At 47.4% G+C, this 27,163-nt stretch overlaps 1 protein-coding gene across 1 annotated transcript in view; it reads right to left on the reverse strand.

Moving 5' to 3' along the window:
- The window catches only part of rpl38 (ribosomal protein L38), a 420,537-nt gene extending 396,153 nt beyond the window's left edge, over positions 1 to 24,384 (reverse strand). Inside the window, exon 1 of the mRNA XM_062559874.1 lies at positions 24,371 to 24,384. The gene's annotated coding sequence lies outside the window, so the exon portion shown is untranslated. The remainder of the gene's footprint in view (positions 1 to 24,370) is intronic.
- Positions 24,385 to 27,163: the final 2,779 nt, after the last annotated feature.

Below are 27,163 nucleotides of genomic sequence, written 5' to 3' on the forward strand. Positions count from 1 at the left end.
TTGGGTCTTTTTGACTCCTTTCGCTTCCTTTTTTGTTGAACCAAATGTCAATGTTTTTCCTGGATGTGAAGTCCTCCACTTTTTTTTAAACTAATGTTTTACTTGACAAATTAGGATACATTCTCACTTGCAAGATACAATGTAAAGCAGATTTATATTCAGATAAGGTTTAAACTTCTGTAATATGCAATATGTGTGTGACTGCCACCTCTGAAATTTGAATCCAATCCAGGAAGAGAAACTAGTTTCAATGACGGAAAACAGCGGTACAGAAACTCTCGGTGCCATCCACGCCTTTACATTTAAACTAGTGTTAATATTGAGCATGAAACAAATTTCAGGAAGCGGTTTGAAGTGGCACTTTGAGCTTATTATTTTTAAACAGTAGTTAAAACCAGTCTCCGGTCCAACAAGAACACGTGTTCCCGTCCACTGCCGCATGCCACCAAGTGGAGCGACTCATGCACAAATGCAGTTGCAGTGGAATTATTCCTCTAAACTTTCTTGGAATGACTCTGCGTAACACGGGGGGGGGGGGATGGAAATGACCGTGTGCTCGGATTCGAAAGCTCTCGTGTGCGAATTATGGGCCGGCATTTAAACGGATCTATCATGTACCTACCCGGAGAAAGGACGTGAGAAGCCTATATCCCTTATTTCTTGAGAGAGAGAGACGTTGTTACCGGCACTCGCTAGGATTTATCTGATTTGCATCACAAACAGAGCTGCTTATTTTTCAATACAGGCAACATACAGATGTAGAGCACACATCCCAACGCAGGAGAGGACATTTGTGTTCACAGGAAGACAAAGCTTCCTCTGAAGCAGAGACGCTATACTCTCACGAAAAGGCTTTTCGGGCTTTTTCTTTGTCAAAGGCCGGTTCAGAGACAGCGATCAAATGTCAGGTGACACCAAACGCAGAGAACACTTGAAAGTTGGGTTGCTTTGCTTTCCCCAAAAAAAGAGACGGGATACGGTGTTCTCTCAGCACCTTTGAATTGAACCAAATGCAATTCACATTCAAACCACGTTTTGCATATCAAGCCCGAGTTCACATGTGCTTCACAGGCGAAGCTTTGATTAAGTTTACCAGGTCAACGCGCTACGCTGCGCGTCATTTTTTTACACTTCTGACGGTACAAGCTGAACGATTGATGATAACCCTGCAAGCATCGCAGGCAGCGGGTGACTAAAGAACGGCGGCTTGGAGTGATACGGTTCGTCTCACTTTTACGGCTCTAGTTTTACTGGAGTGGGAAATGTCAGCACTAAACATCTCTAAAATTTTATGATGCGTTTGGGAGGGGGAAGAGTTGAGCTTAAGTAAAGCCGTAATAGAAGTCACGACTCACCTTTCTATTTCACCTTTTTTTAATTTTGTATTCATCCACTGTTGCAAAATGTGTTGGTAAACCTTTCATCAAATATTCAGGAATTCCTTTTCCGTTATGGTTTAATAACCAATATGAAGTGGAAAAGGTTTCCATTAACAATGAAAAACTCTATAAAAAGATTACTAATAGAATGAACAAGTAAAAATGAATAAAAAACCCAGGGTTAGTAAATGACGTTGAATATAGAGACAATCTTAAGGATCATCACTTTTTAATGAAACATAGCCCTGCTACATTAGCCTTTTGTTTTCCAATTTTTAAAAAAAAATCAAGAAACGACATAATAAGAATTGAAAATCAGGTGATCTCAAATCTTTCCCCTCCAGCAGCACCAGGACTGAAACCCCAGCTCCCTGTTATTCATTCCGGAACAAGTGAGCCACATGGAGCCAGTAGCCGCCGTGGCTCCCAGAGGATTTGGCCAAATGGTTCTTAAATTTGAGCTGAAACCGCAAAATGTTTTAAAATGTTACTTTTGGAACAGCTGGAGTAGAGTGGAAGCGTTTCTTTTTCCAATTTGTGACCCTGGATCACGTCTGTGTGCCGCAGCAACCAAATTATATTTTGCACAGAAAATTCCACATATTTTCACACACCGGTGACACAGGTTTAAACTCATTCTGGACGTAACTTTTAGTCCTGCTTTCTCTGAGGTTCATTCATCGGTCCGATCCTCAATCCTCAATCCAACTACCCATCCAACTATCCATCCAACTACCCATCCGCCCTCCCCAGCCGTCCATCCACTGGAAGCAATGAGAGTCCTCTCCGTTATCATCTTGACTACCGTGCTTCATTTGCCGGCTCAGCCGAGCCTTGTTTGAGGGGATTTGAGGGGCGAGATTGCTAATCCCAATTTTGAACATGAATCAGCGTCCAGGGGGGGGGGAAGGCCTCCTGGATTCTCAGCCTCTTTCTTATGATAATGGTCCAATCAGTATGGCCGGAATGATGAAAATGCCAGCCCAGCTTATCTCAGTGGGACAGCTGGTCTGTTGGGTGAGGGGGGGTTGAAATAACGCTCTTGTGACACTCTTATTGTGTGTGTGTGTGTCGGTATTTGCATGTACCCCTAATGCAAATCAAGAAGTGCGGTGTGTTTGTGTCCATTATTTCAGGCTGGTTGGAAGGGATCTCCATCATCTGACACCGGCGACTGCCACCGCCGCCGGGGCGGGGCGGGGCGGGGCGGGGCGTCACGTGGCACACGGGCGAGGGCCAAATGCGACGACTGCGGCAGACGATCCGGCCAGCTGGGGCCAAGAGCAGAGGACGGGACCTGATGGGAATTGGCTGTGCGTCCATCCCCCCTTGTACATGTGAGCTCCAGTTACCGGACAGGCATCGGGCCAGATTAAGGGGCTAAGCAGGGGGCACCGTCTCCGCTGGACTCCACACACACACACACACACACACAGCTGTTCCTGGCTGCTCTGCACCAGACACTCAGGCGTCCAATAAAACAGCTCGAGGTTGATGCGTGTGTGTGTGTGTTTTTGTGTTTTCATGTTGATGTTTGTCCAGTCTGAGCCGCTCACGGCCGACCCAACGGAGACACGAGGCGCGGCGACGGCGTTGCGGGCCCCAGCGGGCGGAGGAGCCCGGTGATCGTGAGCCCGCCCTCTGTCCCTCCATCACAGGATAGGAATGGCATGCGCAGCGTGCCAGCGGCGCGCCGACCCGATGAGCTCATTGTCTACAGCCGCGAGTGTGTGTGGAGTGTGTGTAGAGATGTGCACCGTGTCCGTGGAGGGGCGCCTGTGTTTGTGACCTTTGGGTCCTGCTCGGGTTACATTATGTGTGAAATCTTACTGTGACACGATGCACATAACCATTAGCAAGGTTGCAGTCAAACACAGACCTTAAATCTGAAACAGAAATTTGCTCCAAGTGGGCTGAACTTATTTTATTGTGTGGTCTCAAATCCACAAATGCTAAATGAGATGAATCGCACTCAGTCTTCTCTCCGTATATCATGCGTCTTTGTTTGGGCAGCTTCCTTTTGCAGCTTCTTCTCTGAGGTTTAAATCTCACTCCAGGATAAGTAATTGTAGTTATTCTCCAACTTTTGCAATGTAATTTATGAGAAATATGCTCTCGCTCTATTCATTTGATTGAATAGAAAATATTTCATTATTATTAGCACAACAATGTGTTTGCAAAATAAAATAAAATTTACAAATTGAGTAATTAAATTAAAGATAAATAAAATCTAATGGAATGAGCCAATGCTCTCAAAATCATGTCCGTTAATCAATGTTTTGCGGAGTCAAAAACGGAATGATAAATTCCTCATAAGCCTTGTCTGAATAAGCAAAAAAGATAACCCAGAAAGTGCAGTCAGTAGTGATCCATTGTGATTCCACCCCATGTTGGCTAACATCTGGCTAATGTACCCTGCCTCACAGGGTCCATATGATGATCCAGCCAGTCTGTTGGCGCTGACCCGGGCCCACGAACTGCTGTCTCACTGCTTCCTGATTAGAATCTGCATAAATGAATAGCGGCTGATACATCGTCAGAGCTGCCTTGGTGAAACAGAAAAGGCAGGTGTCCCTTCCGCCATTGTCTCTGTGGATGAGTGTGTGTGTGTGTAGGTGTGTGGGTGCACATGACACCGACAGAAAAGGGGTCTACAGTGTTAATCTGTCACACTCTGCCATGCCTGTCTACATTCAATCAAATGTTCATCAATCATATGTGAGCACGCACACACACACACACACACACACACACACACACACACACAGATACACACTTTCCCCCTTCAGTGCCAGCGCTTCTGCCCAGGAGTCACCCAGGCCACCCGTCGCCACCGTCCCCTCCTCTGGCACATGCGGCACCTGCCACACGCTGCCGCTGACTATAGCCGAAACCAAACGGCTCCGCAGCAGCGCTGCATCCGCAGTCATCCCAAACGCTGAGCCCCAAAGGCCCTCCAACTGCGGGGGACCGCCCCCGAAGGCCACGCTCAAGGAAAAAAAACAACGAAAGACGTACAACAGTGACAAGAGCTGACCAATCAGCAAGTGACACGAACATTGGAGCGAGCGCTTTGCCCGCGTTGCACATCCGAGCTTCTCTTTGCCCCCGCTTTGCTTCAACAGTTCGACTCTCTGCGGTGCCGCCCAGTTTAACAAACTCTGCACATGCACAGCTTGCAGAGAAAAAGAAAAAGACTTCCTTAACTTTGAGAGCTGCAACCAGGTGTGAAAACAAGCAGAGGAGGGACCAGGAAAAGGAGGAAATAAGGAGGAAGAGGTGAGGTATGCTATGCTCCAGTTAAGGCGATGGGGTTCTAGTCTGTGGCTCCTTCATGTGGCAGAGGCCCATTAATCATTCCCCTTCCCTGAGACAGGACCTTTGCAACACATAGATACACACGTACAGCCACAAACACACACACACATGCACGAGCGACCACACGTCCGAGCCTCATCCACAGAGGAGCGCGCCCTAATTTCACCGGCGATGACATCGACGTGCCCGTCCATCCCCGTCCCGCACGGAAGCGTCCATCTCCATCGTCTACCTACGCCATCAATCTCTACCAACTCCCCGCTTTTGATAAGAGCTGGCAGCGGCCCCGATCCCGCATCCGCTTTCTTTCTCCACTTGGCAGCCGTTGAGAGAGAGAGAGAGAGAGAGAGAGAGAGAGAGAGAGAGAGAGAGAGAGAACACAATCTCAACAATCGCAACCGGAGGAAACAGGCCGAGGGGGCGAAACGCTACACAAACTGTGAAGGGACGTCACAAACAAAAACAGTAAAAACAGAGAAAACAATGCACTTCACAGAGAGCCGATTATCAACCTGGATGACTCAAACTTTCCCCCCCCCACCCCCCCGAAAGATTTATTATTAGAAATGTATCATTTGTTGCTCTGACTCGGTTTTAGCCGAAGAAAATCCGTTTGCATGCAACAGTTCTTTATAACGTACATCAACGAACTGTTCCAAGTGTGCCTATAACTCAAGGGTGAATGACGGTTGTAAAAACAAAGTTCTCAATAAATAAAACACTTGGACAAAGAAACAGAGGACAAAGGATTATTGTGAAATCCGCAACTAAATGACTTCCATTTAAAACCTTTCGCTTGAAACATTTCCACTTTCCTTTCAACGTCCCATGAGCTAAACTGGTCTGGAATTTAATATCTGGTAGTCGGCGGTTCTTTGATTGAAAACAGTGAAACGCTTTTTCTCCTAATGCAGAGCTCGTATTTCTCAGGTTTTGACATCCTGTTCTGGAGATTTCTCTTCATAAAGCCTACACATGAACCTAAAAAAAGTACTTGCATGACTTTCAGGAGAAAGGACCCGAATCAACTCCATGAAAGTGCTACAACTAAAGTCGCCACTAGGGGCGGTCCACTCCACAGGTTTCTCCACTTTGAAAGCGGAAGCTCCTCCAAGCTTCAGTCAGCAACCACTCCTCATGTCGGAGGATTAAAGGATGAGTATATTACAGAACGTTAGCCATTTCAGCAGTATGCATTTCACTAATGGATCCATCAAAAGCACGAACCGTATGAAGGAGGAGAAACAGTTTAAAAGCAGAGCAACCGCAGTTTTTCCAGAGCCGACTGCTTTTCATTTCGGTTTCAGAATGAAGGATGCGTGTGCGTGCTGGTTTTCCCGCTCAAACAGACAATGGTTACTCGGGCCAAAGGTGTTCCCTGCGATATTCCACAACGAGCAAACTGCAACCGTGGAGCTTCTCTGCAGCCGTGAGACGCACAAACACGCTCCTTGAGCCTCGACCCGATGGGTGCGTGGCACATCAACACGGTGGGGGAGGAAATGCAGATGAGGAGAACACAAGATGTGAAGATGTGTCAGAACGTCGGCGAGGAGCACCGAACAAGTTAGAGCAACATCTGGTTAAGGCAGCGAGGGATGTTAGGGAAGCGTTAATACCTCAGGACTTCTCCTACAAAAGTGTTCCCACACAATTAAACTGTTTTGGGGAAGCATTTGTTGTGCATTGCTTTTACCCCTTTTGGAAACAAAGGATGGGCTTTCACCCAGGAGCCATTAGTTACATGACTGAGATACATTCCTTTCAGTTTAGTCATCATTTTAAGCCAAATCATTTTTTTTTTTTTTTTTTACTGGACGTGACAAAATAGCTTTCTTGATTTTACTTTTGTTTCATTTGACAACATCAAGTATTGAACAATCCCGCAGTGAGGCAAACAGCTTATCAGTTTCTTACTAATAATGAATACTGAACCCTGGTATTAGTTTGTACACGGTGCCAGCCGATGGGCTCTAGATGGAAACAGTAAGAACCAGTGGATACGCAAAACAGGCAGCGAGAGATCCAAGGCAGGAGAAAGATGCAGGTAGTTGGAATCGATGGGAGCCGTGAGAAGTGAAAACCACGTTACAGCGCTAAGAGTGTGACTACATACAAAGACAAACACGCCAAAGGCAGGAGGTGGCACTGTGCCAAAGAGAGGAGGGAAATAAAGGACGACGATCCAGTGGAGGAAGCCAGAAAGACGACATGTTCAAGACCAGCACAGATGTAGAAGAACCGAGAGGCGTACAGAGCATCCTTCTGGTCAGGCTTTTCACATTTTGTTGAAAAATGACCGGTAAGGATTAATGATTGATGAGGTGACTCTTTCCTGGTTCCTCCCGACGTCCGCCCTTTCTGAGGGATTTCATTGGTTCGGGCTGATCACAGAAGGGAGGGGAGCTCTGAGATGCCTCGAAGGGATGTCAGCGCTAATTGTTTTCCATTTAGCCAAATCAAACGAGTTGCATGTTACGTTAAAATATGACACGATGCAATATGATGGGGGCTTGATTGAACCCTCGAGGTTCAGTGGTCCCATGTTGGGAAAATGCCCTGTTAGGTCTGAGAATAATCAGTTTTGATCCAGATGCGTTTAAAAATTCACTGACTGGCGACGGAGAGATATTTTGATGTTCACAGATAATCATCTCGGATGGGGATTAGTTGTCAGAAATTAGTGAAAAAATTTAAATTTAAAAAGCGAAAAAAGGTTCAGAGCCGACATCATCAGCGGAATCCCCGCATGGACTGTATATATAGCAATTTTGAAAACATTATTAAAGTAATATGTAATCCGATACTAAAATAAACTCTGGCTTTTTCATAAATATGATTATTACTGTGACAACAGAAGGGGATAAAGAGAGAGAGAGAGATCTTGGCATAAAAGCAATCTCTCATTTTGCTAGTGTTATTACATGTGCAAAAGTCACCATCAAACTGGATTAGGGGAATAGGATTGCAATGCTTGCCTTTGATCTGCCAGATTACAGTAAATCTTCCACGGCACAGAATGAAAAGTTAGCCCGAGAGAGAGAGAGAGAGAGAGAGAGATAGGGAGGAGGGGATTCTGCAGAGGCCCAATATTCATGCCGTCTCCGAGCTATAAGCCGAATTCTCCCCCCCCTCCCCCGCCGCGTGCTTCCCGGGGATTTGGTGCGACTGTGATGTCTGAGTCCAAGGAGACACAAGCGGGACGGCTGCTAATGTGGCAGCAGAGAACCGAAAAGTAGACGGAAAAGGACGAGGCCAGAAAAGAAAGAAAGAGAACGAGACCGAGCCTTCCTTAACGGTGTCCTTGTTTATTCCCCCCCACCACTTTAAAACAACACCAAACGTTTTACCACGAGGTGAGCGCCGCGAGCCCGTCGGAGGGCGGCGGGCGGGATTAGAGCGGCTGTCTGCTCGCCTGCTCGGATGAACGGGGGCTTGATAATAGCTCTGCTAATTGACTCCAGACTACACCGGAAGAGTTGAGGGCTGACTGCTGACTAATCGCAGAACAAATCCCCCCCCCCCTCCCCCCTCCCTCAGTCCCGCTCCCTCCTCCACCCACTGCCACCTCGACAGCTCGCACCACTTAGACGTAATGATGCATTTGGCTCTTCTCCGTTCCTCCCCAGGAGCAATAACGAGAGCTTTAGCGAGCGTCGCCCTGTCTGGGGGGGGGGGGCGGGGGGGGGGGGGCACCTCTCAGGTCCTTTTGACAGCGTCGATAATGAACCTCTCAGCGGGGAGGGGGGGGCCGGACCGGAGTAAATCGTGGGGGGGGGGGGGGAAGAGACAGGAAGATGGACACCGAGACCGAGAGGAAAGAGAAGACGTGGGGAAGTAATCACCGGGGGGGGTGTTGATGGGAGAACGCGGCCTCCGAGGACAAAGAGAGCGGCCCGTGTGTCACGTGCCACGTGGTCCCGTCAGGAGCCGCCGCCGCTCTGCTCTCCTCGGGCAGCCCCCGGCTGCCAAGGACAGCGCGGACCTTCGATGAGTGATCCAGTCCGATTGGAACGCTTGCCCACATCCGCCTGTCTCTCTGCGTTCTTGCATTACGCCTCAATCAGATTTTCTCAATCTATCAGCTTTACTTCCTTACTTTTTTTTATCCATCCCTCTTTTCCATCCTTCTCTTCCTTCTCCCTACGCATGTGCGTGTGTGTGCGTGTGTGTGCGCAGGCTAAATAGCTGGAAAACATTCAGACATTAATCAGCCTGTTGCCAGACAGCGCTGACATCACAGGCCTGGCTAAATAAACGCACGCCCACTCAGCGCGCGCACACACACACACACACACACACGCACACACCCATTTTTATTCATACTTTCTTCTTGTGAAGGTGTGTTATGAATAAATGTGATTGTGAGTTTTTACTCACAAGGGTAAATGTAACCTTCTAACTATATATATACTGTATATATATATATATATATATATATATATATATATACAGCATTAGATGGATGTGAGCTGTAGCTGTTCACTAATATAGGCTTTAAATGGCGAGCCGTTTCCCCCCTGGTTCTATTCTTTATGCTCATTCAAGCCAATTGTTTCCTTAAACTGCATGTTTAACAGACAGATCAGAGTGGAATCAATCTTAGTAAGTAAAACGATATCTCCAGAACTATTCCTTTGAAGTGAAGGATTTTAATCCTTGATTTACTTTGAAATGTTTGGACTTTGGACAAAGATGACGACAATTATTTACACCCGTCACTCGATCCAACTGGATCACGCTCCCGTAAGGAAAAGTTAGATCATCTACATCGAACGCTACTCCAAGAAGCTGTCACCAATCTTCCTCTGCATTTTGGATCAAAACGTATTTGTGATCGACAAGCAATTTCATTCCAGGTCTCCTGCACTGGAAAAACTGCTTTAATATGCAGGCTTGCATTCCTCAAAATGTCTGTGTGCCTAAAAACCCACTTTCACACACACACACACAGATGTTAACACAGAGGGTGTCAGAAGGTTGATGTGGTAAAGGCTGTGTTGAGCGAAGGAGAATTCAGTTGCACACCCCCCCCCGCCCCTCACTGCCTCCTCCATCTTCCGTCTTCTCTGCCACAAACGAGGGGGGGATCGTTTCATAGCAGTTTACCGGACGGAAGATTCGGGGAGCAGACTCGAACCTCGTTTTCACACCTGGCAATCCTAAGAAGACTCCATCTATTGAGACGAGGGTCCCGCCCCCCCCGGTGACACAGAGGGCTGCAAAGCTACATCCGTCCACAATGCCCAACGTGCAATGCTGGTAAAAAGAAAAACACACCTGGCTGTCACAATGGGTGCTGGTGCAGGCGGAAGGCAGGACTCAGATGCAGGAGTTTCCAGAAGGTTCTATTTATTCACCACAAATCAAACAGGAGCCAAAGGACGTGCACCGACGACGACACAGACATTAACAATGACGCGACGAGGGACAACGGGCGCACAGGGCTGAAATACACAAGGGAGGTGCAGGTGATTGGACACAGGTGGGAACACTCAGGCAATCACAGGACAGGACAGGAAGTGAAGCTAACCCAGAGACACGAGAGACAAGAAAACTACAAAATAAGACAGGAAGAGGACCCAAACCGTGACACTGGCTGTGTTTTCTGTAAGATCCCAACACTATTTTATTGATAAAATCAGATAAAAAAGGCTTTTTTTTGCTATTATTTTCAGTTTCTTCGTTCTCACTCATAACGGCGTTGATTTCCACAAATACACCCACTGAGCTAGCTTCACACTTTGTGAGCGATAAGTCATTACCTCATGAAGAATGGGAGATCCTATTCAGAGCATGACATCCCTTTATTCTACTGTGTTCATACTGTATGAGCATGTGACAAAGAGACAGTTTTGGGGGGTGGGGAACCCGCCCTAAGGAGCTGACAACAAGTTCAATGTATGCATACAGTAGCGTGTGTTATTCTGAGGGCACGTTAAATGAAGGTGACATTTAGACACGTGTGACGCTCCGACACTAAGAACGATGCCCTCCGGGCAGAATCCACAAAAGCGCTCTCAGCGAGGCGATGCACAGTTTATAGCGTAATTGCCAGGGTACCCGGTGCACTCGTCCCCTCGCCGTGTGCATCTTCGCACGTCAGACCTGTAATCGTTAAGTTAGCAGAACTGACATGTCAATTACAAGGAGGCGGCTTCAGACACGAGATTATCCACCTGTCGTGTTTTTAGCAAAGTGCCGAATATTTATAATATCTGAAATCAGCTTTACTCAACCAGCACATGGGGGGGGGCATCACAAAGCGCCACCTAGTGGGCCGCAGTTACTGACCAATTGGAATATTGGTTATTTTTCATATTAGAATTTAAAATTCATAGCTTAGACAACCAGTCATGTTTGAATATCGCGTTACATCATCAGGCCAAACCGGGACCCAAAGTTCCCTCTTGTGCAGCATCCGTTTGTCGAAGTGGGAGACAACTCTTTCAAGTTCCAGGATAGTGATAAAGTATCGTAAATACATTTAGTTTTCATTCATAAACACTATAGGTGAAGGTTGGAAGAATATTTGTCTGTAGGTGTATCCTAGGAGGTCTGCCTTTGTGGATAAAGGCTACTCGTGCAGGTTTACGACAACAAGTCCCGTGCTGCATCCCCAAGTCTTGCTCAAAATGACACAGGTACGAACCAATGAGGACGGTCCATCTGCAATAGAGAGACACCAATGAGAGCGAAGCGAAGGACCAAAAGGGAAAACTGTGCCGACACAGAGAGACACAGAGAGAGTGATGAAACAGGACATCGATGTTCCGTGCTGGCATCCTGCTGGGGTTCGGGGTCTTAATCCGACACAGGCAGAACAGCCAGGGCCTCATAAGGGCTCTTTCATTGGGACTGTGGGGCCTGGTGCTTTCTGGGGCCTGGGGTGCAGGAAAAAAAGGCCCCCTTCCCCCCCCGGCCCCCTTTCCGTCCCCCTACCCAGACCCTAGTCATCCCTCCTCCACCCCTTTGTGGGTCTTTTCCACTTTGATTTCATGTTTGCCCATCTCGTGGCTCTGAGACGGGGCATGCAGAGACATTCCACAAAAGACCCCATGAGACGCTGCCCCCGCCGCTTCCTGCACCCACACCACATATACACAACAACCACCCCCCCCCCCCCACACACACACACACACACGATACCGTATTAATGTGCGTGTTGACGTGAACATACGCCACCAAACACACACCCTGACCTAAACCTCTTGTGCTTGTGCCAATGTACCAATGGTGGGTTTTTACCTTGGGGGTGGGCGGGGGGGGGGTCTCTTTTTCCTGTGAGGCTCAGAGCGGCAACAATCTCACGTGCCTACTCGCTGAACTGCGCATAGTGTTGTGTCTTTTTTTTTTTTTTAAAAGCCAATCAAACCCAATCCCATCACAACTCCCACGCTGAAGACGGACCTAGGAGGCGACTAAGCCTCACGGGGGTCCCCCTCAGCTGTTCCTCACCCCCCCATACCCACATGCTGGGAGTGCATCCCTGTGGCTGGGGGTTCCTGGGGTGTTCCCCCGAGGAGCCCCAGAGCTGTGGGTGTTAGTGTTGCCACTGGGGCTTTATAGACTCCCTACCGAGAGCATCTCCTTAGAACGGACAATGGGAGGCATTTATCCCCCGGGTGACCGTGCTGACCCCCTAAACTCACTCCCCTAAATCCGCCGGGCACGGACTGGCGGCTCCTTTCAGGGAGCCTTTCACAAGGCCTCACAAAGCGCCCCAGCCCATGGGCAAGCCTCCTCAGCAATGCATCACTTACACACACACACACACACACACACAAAATAATGAGTGGTGTGCACGTAAGCAAGATTGCGTCCGTCCATAGAATAAAAAATTCTTGATGGAATAAACAGTAAATCCAGAGATTTAATGACAGTGTGATCAATGTTTTTGTGTTTTAGGATTTTTTACATCGGCGTACAACATTTAAGATTTTTTTTATAGCCACAGTAAATTAGTAAATTAGTAATATAACAGCATCTTACAATGCACACACCGATACAGGTGTCAATCAAACCGCTCATTGACTTTTAAAATGAAGTTTCTATTTCCAGCCTCGTCTTCGCTGTCTTTCCTCGTCCTCCCTGCTCCTCCCATCCACTAACCTTGTTCTGTCTTTTCATACACATCTCCCTCTTTTCAGCCTCACTTCCTCTCCTAGTTTACATTGTTGTCGATGCCCCCCCCCCCCCCGCCTCCCCATTCCTCCTCCCGCTTTCACTCAGCACTTTTAATTCCGCCTGCTATTTTCTCCTCTCGCCTCGCCTGTAGAGAAGCCATTTCAATTGGGGCATGGCCGTGTTTGTGTGTGTGAGTGCGTGCGTGTTTATTTGTGCGACATTGTATGCGTCCGTGTGACTGGGTCCGTGTTTGTGCATGTGTGTGTGTGTGTGTGAAATAGGGGAGGTGCCAGAAACCGAGAGGAAGAAAGAGAGGTTAATATATGTGTGTATGTTTGGGAGAGACAGCTTGTTTTTTGCATGTGTGTGTGTGTATGTGTGTGTGTGTGTCTGAGAGTGTGTCTATGTCCATGCACGTCTTTGTGCGTGAGATGCAGTAAAGGGGTTTACCCACCACTTTAGTTTATGCGTGTATCCTTTTGGGGACCCCCGCTTCCTTTCATTCTCCTTTTTTCATTCCAGTGAATCCTATACACTGTAAGACCCCGTTAAATACGGAGTAAATAGGCCGAGTGGTACGAGTGAGTGATCAGCATTTCTCAGCCTTAACAAATAGAAAATCACTGTTTGGAGAGAAAAACTTGACAAAGGCTTTGTGTTGGACTCAAATCTCATAGACAGATACCGTGGAAAGTTTTAAGAGTGTTATTTTCTGAATAATAAATAAATGTAATAATAGTAATAATCCCTCCTTGCTGAGGATTGCATCTTATTTGATACCTTTAGAAGGATATCGACCGACATGACCCGGAAACAAGTCCCTTCCTCTGTCAAACAATACCAGCGTTTGATTCATTTTGTGTCAAAATCTATAAAAACAGTGGTTACTGGTATGAATTCTCTTGCAGTCAATTACCACAAATGTAGCAAAAAGACCTCACCATTACTGGACATCACTTTGACATAAAGCTGACATCTAGAACACTAATTTAAATTGCTGCATCTAAAAGTTTACGCAAAGCATTATATTTTAAATGAAATGTCATCTTTATTCTATCCTGGTTAGTGTAACCAAGTCTTAAGCAGAAGAATACTGTGACTTTCATTTCTAGCCAGGAAGTTGCACACGGGACAATTAGCCCAGCGTGCACATTACTCTAAACAAAATGCCACCATGAGAACCAGATAGCATCATTGTCCATGAGAACCAGATAGCATCGTCCATGAGAACCAGAGAGCATCGTCCATGAGAACCAGAGAGCATCGTCCATGAGAACCAGAGAGCATCGTCCATGAGAACCAGATAGCATCGTCCATGAGAACCAGATATGGGCTGGGTAAACACACAAAGGTGATCCAAAATTCAGACTTCTAAATGAACACACACCCTGTCCAAGTTTTCTGCATCACTTTGCTTCCACAAATCTTTTTAGGGTTTAGTTTGTTGACGAAACAGAATGTCAGATGGGAAAAATGTTGGTGGCTGTTGGAGGAAAAACAAAGATGCATTTGGCCTTTTCTCACACACTGAAAAACAAAGCAAACAAAGTTAGCATGTAATGGTTAAGTTGCTTCACTTTAAAAACTGATAAGAAAGTCACAGCGGTATTTGGAAAGAAAAAAAAAACTCCACCAGCTCCCCACTCCCCAGCTCCAACCAAATCTAACCTTAAAGGTTGTTTCCATTCAGCTTGTTACTTTGAGGTTAGCCTTTATAACAAACACAGCTAAAGATCGCTCCGGATCGTCAAAGGCCGTATCAGGGTCCACGACTGTGTGTGCTTTTGCCTGACCTGGGAGTGTCTGTTCATTGTTTGACCACATGCAATGCTGTGCCAGTGTGTGTGTGTGTGTGTGTGTGTGTGTGTGTGTGTGTGTGTGTGTGTGTGAGCAGTGCCCCAACCTGACCTGGAGGGTAATAGGTACGCAAGGGTCAAGCATGCCTGGAGTGCAAAATATGTGGAGCAGGTTGCTGCGTCCAGTCTCGGTGGGTGCGGCGGTAGAAGGCAGGTGGGGAGTCAAGGGGTTAAACTAGAACAGGCTGGTAAGAGTGCAGGCATGCATGTGCCACAGTTGGTACTGTGTGAAGTCAAAGGGGGGTCGGTCGGTTCCGACTGAGCGCGCGTGGCTTTGCATTGCTGCACGGCAGAGGGTCAGGGTTAAAAAGACACCGTTGTTTTAACCCTGTGAAATTAAGCGTTCGCCCTTGAGAACAAGACCATTTTCCCCAGAAATACAGGCCCACGCCGCGCCGCTTTAATGTCTGAAATGGTCACAGAAAGTAGCAATATTTCAAATTTCTGATAAGGTCTCAATCTGTAGTTTCGTGCAAATGATGATCCCATTTGGAGTCAAGCAGATCATAAGGCGGAATATGCTCTTGAGGGGGGGGGGGGGGGGGGGGGCTACCTTATTAATGACGGGTCTAACCTCCAAAGTTCCCCTCCGTCCCCTGGTTTCAAAAAAGTTAACATCACGACTCCCAAACTGCAAGGCAAAATGCTTCAAAATGGCAGTTATCAAACCAAAATGGGACTTCATGACAAAAATGTCCACTTCTTATTTAGAGTCTATGGTTTCAACCATGCCCCCCCCTTTTTTTTGAGTAATGGGTTTTATTTTCACAGAAAGGGAATAGTTTAGCTAATGAAGCCCAAGGAGGCAGAGTCCTCATCATGTGAATCAGGAGAGACAGTGATTCTTCCCCACTACGGCGCTTTGATGCAGCAGGGCCTCACACAACGGCCCTAGTGGCAGCACATGTATCATTAAGTCCCCTTCAACGGTGGAGAGCCGCGGAGACCTCGAGTGGAATGTCTCCATTTACAGCCATTTTCCACCTTTCCCTTTTTCAAGTGCACCACACCCCTCTCCCTGTAGTCCCCAAGACACTTGAGATATTCCTACAAAACCTCGTTCTGTAACCGTGTCATCGGCATTTTACACAAACCAGGAGCCCTGGGATTGGGCTCAAATTAGGTATGAACCATTAGCTTTCCTTGCGAAGCAAAGCCCGAGTCTTAAGGCTTAAGAGGGGGAGAACATTGGGAGTAGGTGGAGGCTGCATTCTTTCGTTTGGGTTTCAATGTCGGCCTATAAATCTCTGGTAAATCAATCTCATCCAGGCTCAGGGCCATCCCTCTGTCCTTTTGTGCTTTGAGAAGCACATTAGTATCTGGCTGGCCGGATACTTTGACAACTGCGAAAGGTGCGTCGGCTACGAAGCTGTCTGGCACCGCAGACCTTATCAATAGCAGCGGTTTGCTCGAGCAGTACGTACTTGAATCGCGCTCAGGCATCGCACACCAACCGTTGATATTGAATATTCTGTGTGTAAATGGATTTGAGCTGAGACTCCCTGAAGTGCAGAGTCCTTTTTTTTTTTTTTTTTTTCTTTCCCCCTTGGGAAGATGAGAATGTAGGTGAAGGAGGCGGGGAGCTATCTTTCCTCCCCTTGTAAAATCACATTTTCCCCTCTTACTTGAAAGGATTTCTCAGATTTCTGGAAGCAATGGCACATGCGCACACACACACACACACACACACACACACGCCATGAAGGTTAGGTACTTTTTTTTAGACACACTAATAACAGACTAACACTCTACACTCTGATCTTCAAAGCAACAGAAGGGAAGAGGAGAATGAGGCCACTGAGAAACCCATCCAGGGAGATTTTGGCACATTTGAACCTACTTAGCCCCGTAAAAGAACACTTTAATATTTACAAATTGCAGTAAAACTGCATGCAGCAAAAGGCAAAAGACAATCCACTCTTGCAAATGTAATGTCTCAGGGGAGTTAATTTACAGGAAAAGAATGCAATGAATAAAAGCAGCTTTTAAGGTGTCATTTTAGAGGCTTGTAAAGAAGGAAAAGTTTTCTTTTGTGTCTGCTCAAGTGTGAACTTAACACAATTATAACCTTTTAAACTGTTGGATGCTTTATTGCTTCATCTTCAAGTGGTTTCTTGACGAATTTTTTCAAGAGTGCAGAGCTGGAAAGAATCCCAACCGTAAAGTTACCAGCTCTGAGAGATGTTTGCGGTTAACCGTGGCTGGTGTCAGTTTTAATTTTATTTATGTCACACAAGAAGCCGTAATTGTAAGAACTGAAAACTGACTGAGTTACTTGTGTTGCCATGTTTGTCATACACGCAGTAGACCGTATATAACATCAGCGTTCCATGTGGTCATAAAACTCCATTCTTCAGCTGCGGGTGGTGCTCATTCAGCCTACGCAGAGCCCCAGATTAAGTTTACAACTGGCATTATGAAGCCGTCCTTCGATGACAGTCTCACGTTTCATATTTTCAAATATTTCTCTAGTCGATGATAAAAAAAAAAAGGAAACCGGAGCATTTCAATCATTTTGGCGAGGCCATGTTTCCTTTAGGAAACAATGTCCTGACTGAGATCAGCTGCCACTCGGGCTCCTGGGTCTCCAGCGGGCCAGAAGGGGCTCCATCTGTTTTCGGATCTTCATCAGAGGATGCACATTACATAATACATCCCCAAAAACCATTCACCCTGTTTTAGATGGAGAAAAAAAAATGGTCTCAAGCATGCTGTTGTGCCACACCACACTTTGCTTTTATTATTGGTGGGCGAGGTTGGTTTTGCAGGATATGTTGTTGTTGTTGTTGTTTCTTTGATTTGAACATCTCATGAAAAGGTTGCAAATGTAAAAACAAGATTCTGGAGAATTCTCCCACCACTCCCTGTGATTAGCTGTCCTCTCACTTAATACCCTTTGTTCAGGTCAAACAATGTGGCTGATACAAACAGACGCACACACACACACACACACACACACACAATAAGTCGCCATTAAGTGAACTAATGAGTCATGCTGTTCTGGCACTCATCCCTGATATTCGGATCTAATGAGCTGAGGGTTGACTGAAACGGCCATCTTTGGGGTTTCTGGAAGCCTCCCTCACTGCGGCCTCTCTCTCTCTCTCTCCCCGTCTCTCGGAGGCCAAACAACCCGAGCGTTAACCGCAGCTCCCTTCCCCCCCCAAGCGGGTTTAATGGAGATCTGGTTTTCTGATCGCAGATTACCGCAGTAAACAACACCCGTTGCATCCGAAGGAAAAGAGTCATAATAGGTGATAAGAGTCGTACAATAACAACCGGTGCCTTTAGAAGCATATGGGAAGGTTATTGTTCCCTGGAGGCTGCTGGGCTAATTCAATGTAACGACCAGTTCCAGTCATTTTAGGCAACTCTCCAAAACTCCAAAACAGATTGCGCTGACGGTAATGAAGTTTGGCTTCATTTTGAGGCAGATCAGGTAAAATAAGAGTAAATATGAGTGATTGGACGGCTGGCCTGGGGGTCGGGGAGGGGGGGGGGGGGGTGCATGAAGCCACACTGTAACTGTAGGCGGGGGTCCACAGCTCGTAACAAACCACAGACAGAGGCTGCTCAAGTACCAGCATTAATTACCACCATTACTGCACATTACCCGGGCCCTCGTTCTCTTCCTGTGTGTGTCTCATACGAGCCGGGCGCACCACCCCACCTCAGGCTACCCAGGAGAGTGTGTCTGTGTCTGTGTGTGTGTGTGTGTGTGTGTGCGAGTATGTACAAAAGTGTGAGGGGAGAGAATGTGCAAACACTCTTGCACACACATGCCCATTTGCTTGTGTGTGTGTGTGTGTGTGTGTCACCGGCTAATATATCATCCCGGCTTGAATAGACCCCCAAGCCAGAAGTTAATGAAGTGAAATGAGACTTATTAGGCGAAAACCTTTAGAGTCACTGACAGGCAAACGTGGGGAAATATAGACAGCCTGAAATCATCAATGACAAATATGTGCACAAAGGGAGTGTGGACACAGGCGCAGTGCAGACACTGTAGATTATGTACACCTAAGGGGAAATAAAGGGGATTTGAAAAGGCCCAAACTTAAGCATTATTTCCTCCTCAGAATGTGATTCATTTTTTTTTTCTCCAAAGAGTTCAAGCTGAGACAAGAAACGAGCCACCCATCCCCGTGTTCAACGCAGAGACTTACTGTAGGTATTGCCCACCTCCCCCCCCACCCCCCTCACGTCTTTGCCCTGCAGAGGATTAACACTATCACACGATCCGCGTGGTGCACATTTCTCGATGGCTTAATTTCTAAAGCGAGGGCGCAGCCTCGGTTGGGCTAATTGGACAGGAGTGAGCTGCCATCAGGCTGATTACTGCCGCTCCTCATCAGGTAATGGCGACTCAGCGGGAGGGGGGGGGGGGGGATCGGCGCTTTCGAAGCCCAGCACGTGATTTTTTGGGGTGAGGGGCAGCTGCAGGCCCTGCTGGCGAGGACTGTTCTGGGGTCAGCCAGCGAACAGGGACCGTCCCCTTCTCGTCACTGTCAGAGATTTGCCAAGAGACCCCCCCCCCCCCCCCCACCCCTCCCATTTGGAGTCTGTGTAGGCCCCTTGACCGGGGCAGCCTAGACTTCTGATCGTCTGGCCCATCAAGACGGCGGCGGGGAGGGGGTGGGTGATGTTTGTGTGTTTTGTGTGTGAGAGGGATGGTGACCGTGCAGGTTCAGCGCAAAGCTGCCTCTCCCTTAGAATGGAAAAAGCCAGGGGTGGCAGCAGATGGAGATAAACTAAAAGATCGCGTTTCACCGCAGATCCCGGGTCTGACCCCCGCGCTCCCAAAGACGCTTTGAAGCCGATACATCTGGCAGCCTTTGAGTGAAGGCTCACGGGGAGACAGAGGTGTTCGGGTTGGACCGAGCAAACCCCTCACTGTTCTCTGCACTCTCTTTAACCTGTGCTTTCACCTTTTAACCTGACCCCTGTGCTGTTCGCTCATCAAAACGGAGCCACTTGTTTGGCCAAAGGCCGGGGACCCGGGGACCTGGGGACCTGGGGACCCCCCCCCACGGCAACAAACTGCGCTCAGAGTCGGCCAATCGGGGTCGTGGTGGTTTGGGTCATGAGTCAGTGGTTGCCGGAGGGGAAATTGGACCCGACAGCCTCATGCTTCTGATCAGAGGGAACACCGATGTGATTGTTGGACCTGTTCTGAGCAGAGACAGTTAATTCATCATGAGGCGGATCAGTTAGTGAGTCTAAACAAAGAGGCAGTCCGGCCTCCCCACTAGGATGCGATGAGCCTTCCTATTTCACACAATGATACGATAATCTGAGAACATTTGATACTACTACTTTTAAATAATGAAAATAGGCAGGTGGACTTGGTTCCAATAAATGAGTCCACGGCACTCACAAACAAACCCACTTATTGGCAGAAATTGGACTGAGAGCTGACCTATATTTACGTCAAACATTTTCTTCTCAATCCCCCCCCCCCACCCCCCCCTCCCTCCTCATTTTCTACAGGAAGTAGAATGTGAACAAGGTGAAATGTGATGTCAGGAGAAGTGAAGGGCTGCAGAAGGGGGAAATACTGTGTGTTTGTGGCGGGGGGGGGGGGGGTATGAGAAATTAGTTTTGTGTGTTGGCCAGCAGCATCTTTTCTACAAAGAATTTGTCAAAATTCAGTTTTAGTTTACATTTTTTTTTGGGGGGGGGATCCACCATTAAAGTCTGACAAATTTGATTGGTCTGAACTGGTAAATTGCACTACTGAATCAACAAATAGACAAAAAAACAGCTTATTCCAACAAGTTTCTAAAGTCAGCGCTTCGGTTCCTGAACCGGAGCAGCGGACACGAGCTCGGTTTATACGGCCGGCGCTTCCTCTGCTGCTCGCCGCCGCGACTGCCCCCTTATCACAGAACGCAGAGGGAAAGCAGGACGCACCTTTTCATGTCCGGCCGTGTGGTCGTGTGGGTTCACTTTTATGGCTCAGCTGTCTCCGGCTCAATATCGACTACTGTAGCCTGCAGGGGTGTGCGTGTGTGTGTGTGTGTGAGGGGGGGGGGGGGGGGTAATACATTGTGTAAATGTCTGGCTTGCAGTGGCAGGATGTGCTTCGAGGAGGGTGTGAAACAGTATCCATGCATGAAGCAGATAAGATAGGAAGAATGGGATAATTCAGACAGTAAAAGGTCGTTTCCATTCATTCGGTGACAAATTATTCAAAGGTTTCCCTTTACTGAAACAGTAGACTCATGAGTTGATCAGTTCAACGTTAATGGATTCATTATTAAATAATCACTGCTGATCACTGTGCTTATGTATAATTCAGACAAAACCTTGAATAATCATAATTGTTTGTGTGTGAAAGGGTAAATGGGGATGGGGGGGGGAGGATGCTTAATACGAAATTGCTCCCGTAGACATGGGACCAGAGGGTCCAGAGTGCAGATTGTCCGTCTAGGCCTCCGTGAGCATGGACAGCGGGCGATGCTTTGGTTCTCTGCAGACCTCTGGGACCTGGGAGGCTCGAGATAAGCCACCCGGCATCAGCGGCCGTCATTCTGTCCCTGCCTGCTCATGTCAAACCACTGCCCCCCCCCCCTGTACTGATAACCCCTGGCAAGAAAAGATCCTTTCATGTGGCCCCTCTGAGCCGTTTACCAAACCACGCACACACACACACACACGTGCAAACATATAAATGTAGGTAACGCAACCTATGCGGCCACCTCGGAGTAATTCCTATTGCGCAACATGCATAAATCCTCAATGACAGGCAGCTCCGACAGGGGGGGGGGGGGGGGGGGGGGCGGGTAGCTGGCCGGCATGAAGCGGCTGCCGAAGAGAGGGAGCGTGTGGGGCCCCCGAGGCTGCGGGGGTCAGAGTTCTCCTGAGGTCAATCACGGCCAAATTGACTTGCACAGACAGAGGGAGGGGGGGGGGGGGGAGAGAGATGGAGTCAGGGAGGATGAGAATGAACGAGCGAGACAACCTCCGGAGCCATTGATACAGCCCCCCGGGTCCCTTTGATCCATCACAGCCAGCTTCCTGAGGTAAACACGGGCTAATTGTGTGGATCGGGTTGAGATGCCTATCTGCGTTGGCCCGTCTGTTGCCCGCGACGACGCTCCGATACGTAGCTCGTCGATCCCACTCAGATTCCCGCAGGAACCAACGGTTGGAACCACATATTTAACTGATTCAATCCGCCCAACCCAACGCATTGCTAGGTCCGGGCCACGTGTGCGCCCCCCCCCCCCCGCTTTGCATATCTTTTGACCTTTTAATCCAGGAAGCGCCACACAATTAATGCTTACCTGATAAAGAACAAGTTAGACAGGCCTCTTTAAAACCCAATTAATTGTGCTCTAAACTTATCTTTTAATTGCCTGGTTACTTTGCTTACGAAAAAGCAGTTTGCTTTGTTCCTAAAGTTTTGAATTCAGGTAAGAATTAACGTCTATGTGTGCTGTTATGTCAAGGGTGTCACATTTGCGGAGAGTTGCTTTAACCACAACATGCTATTTACACCGCAGTGAGAAGAGAAGGGAAAGAAGATCACGAAACAGACAGAACATTGGAGCAGAATGTGTTTTTTCAAAGCTTTGAAGTTGAACTTGGACGGGAGGTGGTGACAGGGAGGCAGGGACGACAATATCCTCCTTTTGAAACTCCCTCGCATAAATATTGCCTTTCTCCTCACGACCCTCCCACAACGCAGACCTTCCATGATGTCCCCTTCATGTGGATTCTGCTTCCCCTCCTCTGCAGCCCAAACCCGCAGAGATCAGACACAGTAGGGTCTCCAGGGGGGGGGGGGGGGGGGGGGGGGGAGATTGCTCACCCGGCGATGACGCTCTGCCCCCCCTGCAAGCCTGATTGGGTTTAGTGACGCCTGGAGGGGAGTGGGGGGGGGGGGGGGGGGGTAAAGACGTATCAATACGGCATGGCTACTGGGGCTACTGGAAACGCATCACAGCTTTGGTCCGGTTTGAAGTGGTTTCGTGCAGATGGCCGTTGAAGGTTGCGTTGCTGAAACAGATTCACTGTGGCAGCTTGAAGATACAAATCACTTTAGACAAATTCGATGTATATATTTGGAGCCTCTTTTGTTTTCAATAAACGCAACGCTCCTGCAACAAGGGTGGGCCTGTGTGTGTGTGTGTGTGTGTGTGTGTGTGTGTGTGTGTGTGTGTGTGTGCAATTAAGTGCAAAGGAAAAAAGGCAATGTAGTTTGCACAGCTGAAGGTGGGAGTTGTTTCTATTTTGATGTGGTGTGTCCAAATCGGATGGATCGAAAATTTAATCAAGCTGTATTTATTTATTTTTTTCAATCCCACACGAAATGAAATGTGTAACATCATCACACGCTCAGCAGCCTTTAACAGAGCAAATAAATGAGTATTGTTATCATTATCTATTTCTTGTTTTCTCTTTCCAATTTCTCGATTTTGGAAAAAAAAAGCAAATACAGTAGGGACAAAGTCAGTTAGTCTGTATTATATGTGCACAAAATATCCATATTTTGCTTGCATTTGCTGTCTGTGCATTTTGATCATTTGTATGCATGCATGTGTGTGTGTGTGTGTGTGTGTGTGTGTGTGTGTGTGCCCCTGTCCTTTATCAAATGGAGGCATCGTTCTCACCTCGGGCGCAGGACTCCACTCTGTCACTCAGGGTGACACATGGAGAGGCAGCCCTCCTGCCCATGGCGTACAGAGGAGATCACTGCCATGTCACTGTCTGTCACTCCGGCTTTGTCCCCCCGTTAGGCCCCCACGCTGGCAGGTTGTGGGAGAGAGAGAGAGAGGGGGGGGGGGGGGGGGGAGGAGTTTGGGGGCATCATGAACAGAGATGGACTGACAGGTGACAGGTGAATCCAGCCAGAGAGCAAGTGAAAATGACACTCAAACCTTCATACGTTAGCCAGTCTGGTTCAATGTGTATGCATGTTTGTGTGTGTCTGCATGTGTGTGTGTGTGTGTGTGTCTTTTTGAATGTGCGCCGGCACACAAACACATCCAAGTGCTTTGTTCAACACCACTGGGACAGGATAACAAGGTGCTTTTTGGTGTGAAATGACAGCCAGAGAGCTGTTGTGAACTTAAACTGCAGAGGTGTCAATCCCAATGTCAGAACACGTACACAGTAGACGCTGATGTGGAAAACATAATAATATTAAATGCAAACATCCGTGTGTGCATTGTACGCATGTTGAATATGAAGCTGGAGAGGCCAGTGGTTTAGCTTAGCTTAGCTTCACAGCTCAATGATTAAAGCATAGTGTAGTAGTTTGTAGTCAGAATAGACTTCTTTCATAATCAAGCATCGGTTATAAAAGGACAGGCACATGAGCTGATGTGGAATCGTGACGAGGACATCCTTCACACTGACTGCATTTTTTTATCCCTGCGGCAAACATTGTCATTGCTCCATTTTCTCTGCGCAACATCGTCCGCAAAGTCACTTTTGGCTCCTTGGCAGGCCTGAATCATGCTTCATCATATTCATATTTGGGACACTTGGATGACACTAGTGTCTAATTTTCTTCTCTAACTTTTGGCAGAAACCAACGAAGCTAATTTTCCAGCTGTGGAACTCATTTGAGGCGTCTTTGTTGCCCTATAAGCAGCGTTAACAACACACACACACACAGCAGGACTAGCAGCATATCGTCTTTTGATCGAAGTCCCAGACTGCAATGATGCTACTCATGCTGTCAGATCCAAGCAAGGACCGAAAGTGTGTGTCTGCCTTTGAGGCCGGAATACGCTGTTTATTAGAAAAGGCCAACACAAACCCTACAGAGAGCAGAGCCCACTACTAGATCTTCTTTTTTTGGCCCAGCTTCTCTTTCAGAATCCGTTTTCTCTGATGAGCAATGGTGTTGAATAAGTCCTGAGGAAAATACAATGAGACGACATCAGGTCATTTTGCTGTAACTGAGTTACAGCCAACATATGTGCTCGGGCAAATATGGCATTAGATTTACAGCTCTCTTTGTCACCAGATGGACTTTTAATGGCCATTATTGCTGCTGGTCGAGGTCCCAAATCAAGCATTAGACCTTCACTGTGGCTTGAATCGAACCCGAAGCCAGAGGTTGCACCCAAATCATTCTGTTTGACCTGAATCTCCCATTCCATTACCCGGCGTTCCCTGTGGGGACAGTGGTGGTCCCTCAACGCTTGAACTATGACCCCGAACCCCCATCAGAAGACGGCCAAATAACAGCGAGGGAGGTTTTATGGGCTGAATTGTCTCAGAGGTGCAGGCACTCATAACGATGCCCTGCAAGCTTTTGCTCTGAAATTTGATTTAGTTCTTATTGAATACAATCATATTTTGTGAGGCAACATCCAGCACCTTTGAAAAGAAAAGAAAAGAATAGAAATGTGTCCGTGAAATTTAGAATATCTACAATATATCTGCAGCATTCTCGTCCGGACGCATGCTCTGGGGTTCAGAGGGCGTTCGTACCTCAATTTTATGGTTTACAACATCACAGCTGTTCAAATGGAGGTCCTGGTCAGTGTGTCACAGACCAGTTTATTAATGTATGATTTAGTGTGCCATCACTCAGCGTGCTCCTGTCTCCACCCAAGCGATATGACTTATTGGGGCTTCCGAGCGAGACATTGATCTTGGTTCAGTGGTTTTTATTTTAAGAATCTGTAAATATTGTGAATTCTTTTGAGTCGGTAATGTATCTACAATCAAAACTAAACAAATATATTCATTTAATCACTGATAGATTTAGGAAATTGATTTTTGCACAGTACTTGGTCAGATATAGATAACAACAAAAAACACTAAATGAATCATATCATAAGTCTGTAGCTTATTTCTATTATTATTCTATTATTTCACACCATGTTCCAGACATTTAAAAACTGATCCATAAAAAAACATCTCTTCCAGATGAGGGATCAGGAAATGTTGAGGTTTTACTACTCATTTGTGCAGCACTGTATGTCTTGGAAAAACATCTGCAGGTAAAAACAGCCATGCACCTTTTTTGCATGCTATGCTGAAATCTGCATTTAAACAGTTTACATTGTACACTGCGGGGTCCGTTATACCAAGAGTTACTGATTCTACCATATGAATTCTCCCGAAATGGCACCACCTCAGGCCGGTCCGTCTGAAGAAAAGTTACCAAAAAAAAGCCTAAAATCATCCCCAATGCATAGATTTTTTTTATCCAGTGTCAACACCACAGCACCAGTCTCCGTTTACCCGTGCTATTTCATGCAGTGCGGACGTCAATGTGAATTTCATTAGCAGAAACGTATCCGGGGCGAGGGGAGCAAAGACGTGGTGTCTGGTGTGGTGGTGGCTCAGTGGAGATTGACAGACCGAATACCTCCACTGATCCACAGTTTGGGCCCCTCCCGCCCTCGTGCTCAAACTGACATAAATATTTGCCGACCAGAAGTAATCCTCAACAGAGTCTGGCTTCCTGAAAATCAGTTCAGGATAAGGGGAAATGGGGGAAAAAACTGACACAAGCACATGCAGACACACACAACTGCAGCAAGGGAGTAACGCACTTCAAGGGCCCATTCGGGCGCAGCAGCACGCTCACTAATCCCCACATCCCACCTTTTAATGGGTTGTTTTAGCTGGTGAGGGAATAAAGGCCAGGTACAAAAGGAACTGAGGAAGTTTGAAAGATGAGACGGGGGGGGTGGGGGGGGGATGCAAAAAGAAAAAAAAAAAAAGGTTTGTTTTTATCGCTCATCGAATCATGGCCGGGGCCCGTGGGACGGGACGAGTGTGGTGTGGATGAGAGAGGAGCAGCACTTGAAAGCCAAGCCAGGAGTTTAAGATGTTCAGAGGGAGTTGTTGGTCGGTCGGCCGCTCAGGCCTCTTCCCCCCCCCCCCCCCCCCCAACTCCTCCTCCACCCCCCTCTCCTGCCTCCCTGAGTCTTTTCAAGCTACAGGCCGACAGACTCTTTCTTCTTCCCTCGTCCCTTAGAACCCCAACATGCATGACTGGTACAGGAGACAAGGGAGACCGCAGAGGTGTAAAGGGAGGAAGGGGGGGAGGGGGGGGGGGAAATGCAGTGGGGGAGTAATACAGGTGAAGGACTCCAGACAAAGGAGAAAGAGAGTTGGAGCGAAGATGATAATTAAATGCTAAATTGCATCCGGTCTGTTGGCATCTCTAGGAGTTAATTTCAGATCACAGAGTTGTCCCACACGAAAAGAATGAGAAGCTTCCTTTGATGGAACCAAAAACATGAGGAATCCAAAAGCATGAGCACCAACGCACAGCTTTACAAGCGCCTCCACGCTTCTGGCAAGAACTTGAACCCCCAGGATAAGAAGGTACCCACTTGTTGTTGATGACATAGCTTTTGGAATTAGAGTGTAACTTTTTTCAATGTTAAATAGTAATAAATAACTGCGCCCCTGAGCTTTCAGAAAGAAAATTTAAAACTGCATTTATGTAAACATGGCCTCATTATCTCCTCCGAGCACATATATAATACTAATGAAAAAAAA

Source organism: Pungitius pungitius, chromosome 21 (assembly GCF_949316345.1).
Source record: "Pungitius pungitius chromosome 21, fPunPun2.1, whole genome shotgun sequence".
NCBI classification, from domain to species: Eukaryota; Metazoa; Chordata; class Actinopteri; order Perciformes; family Gasterosteidae; genus Pungitius; species Pungitius pungitius.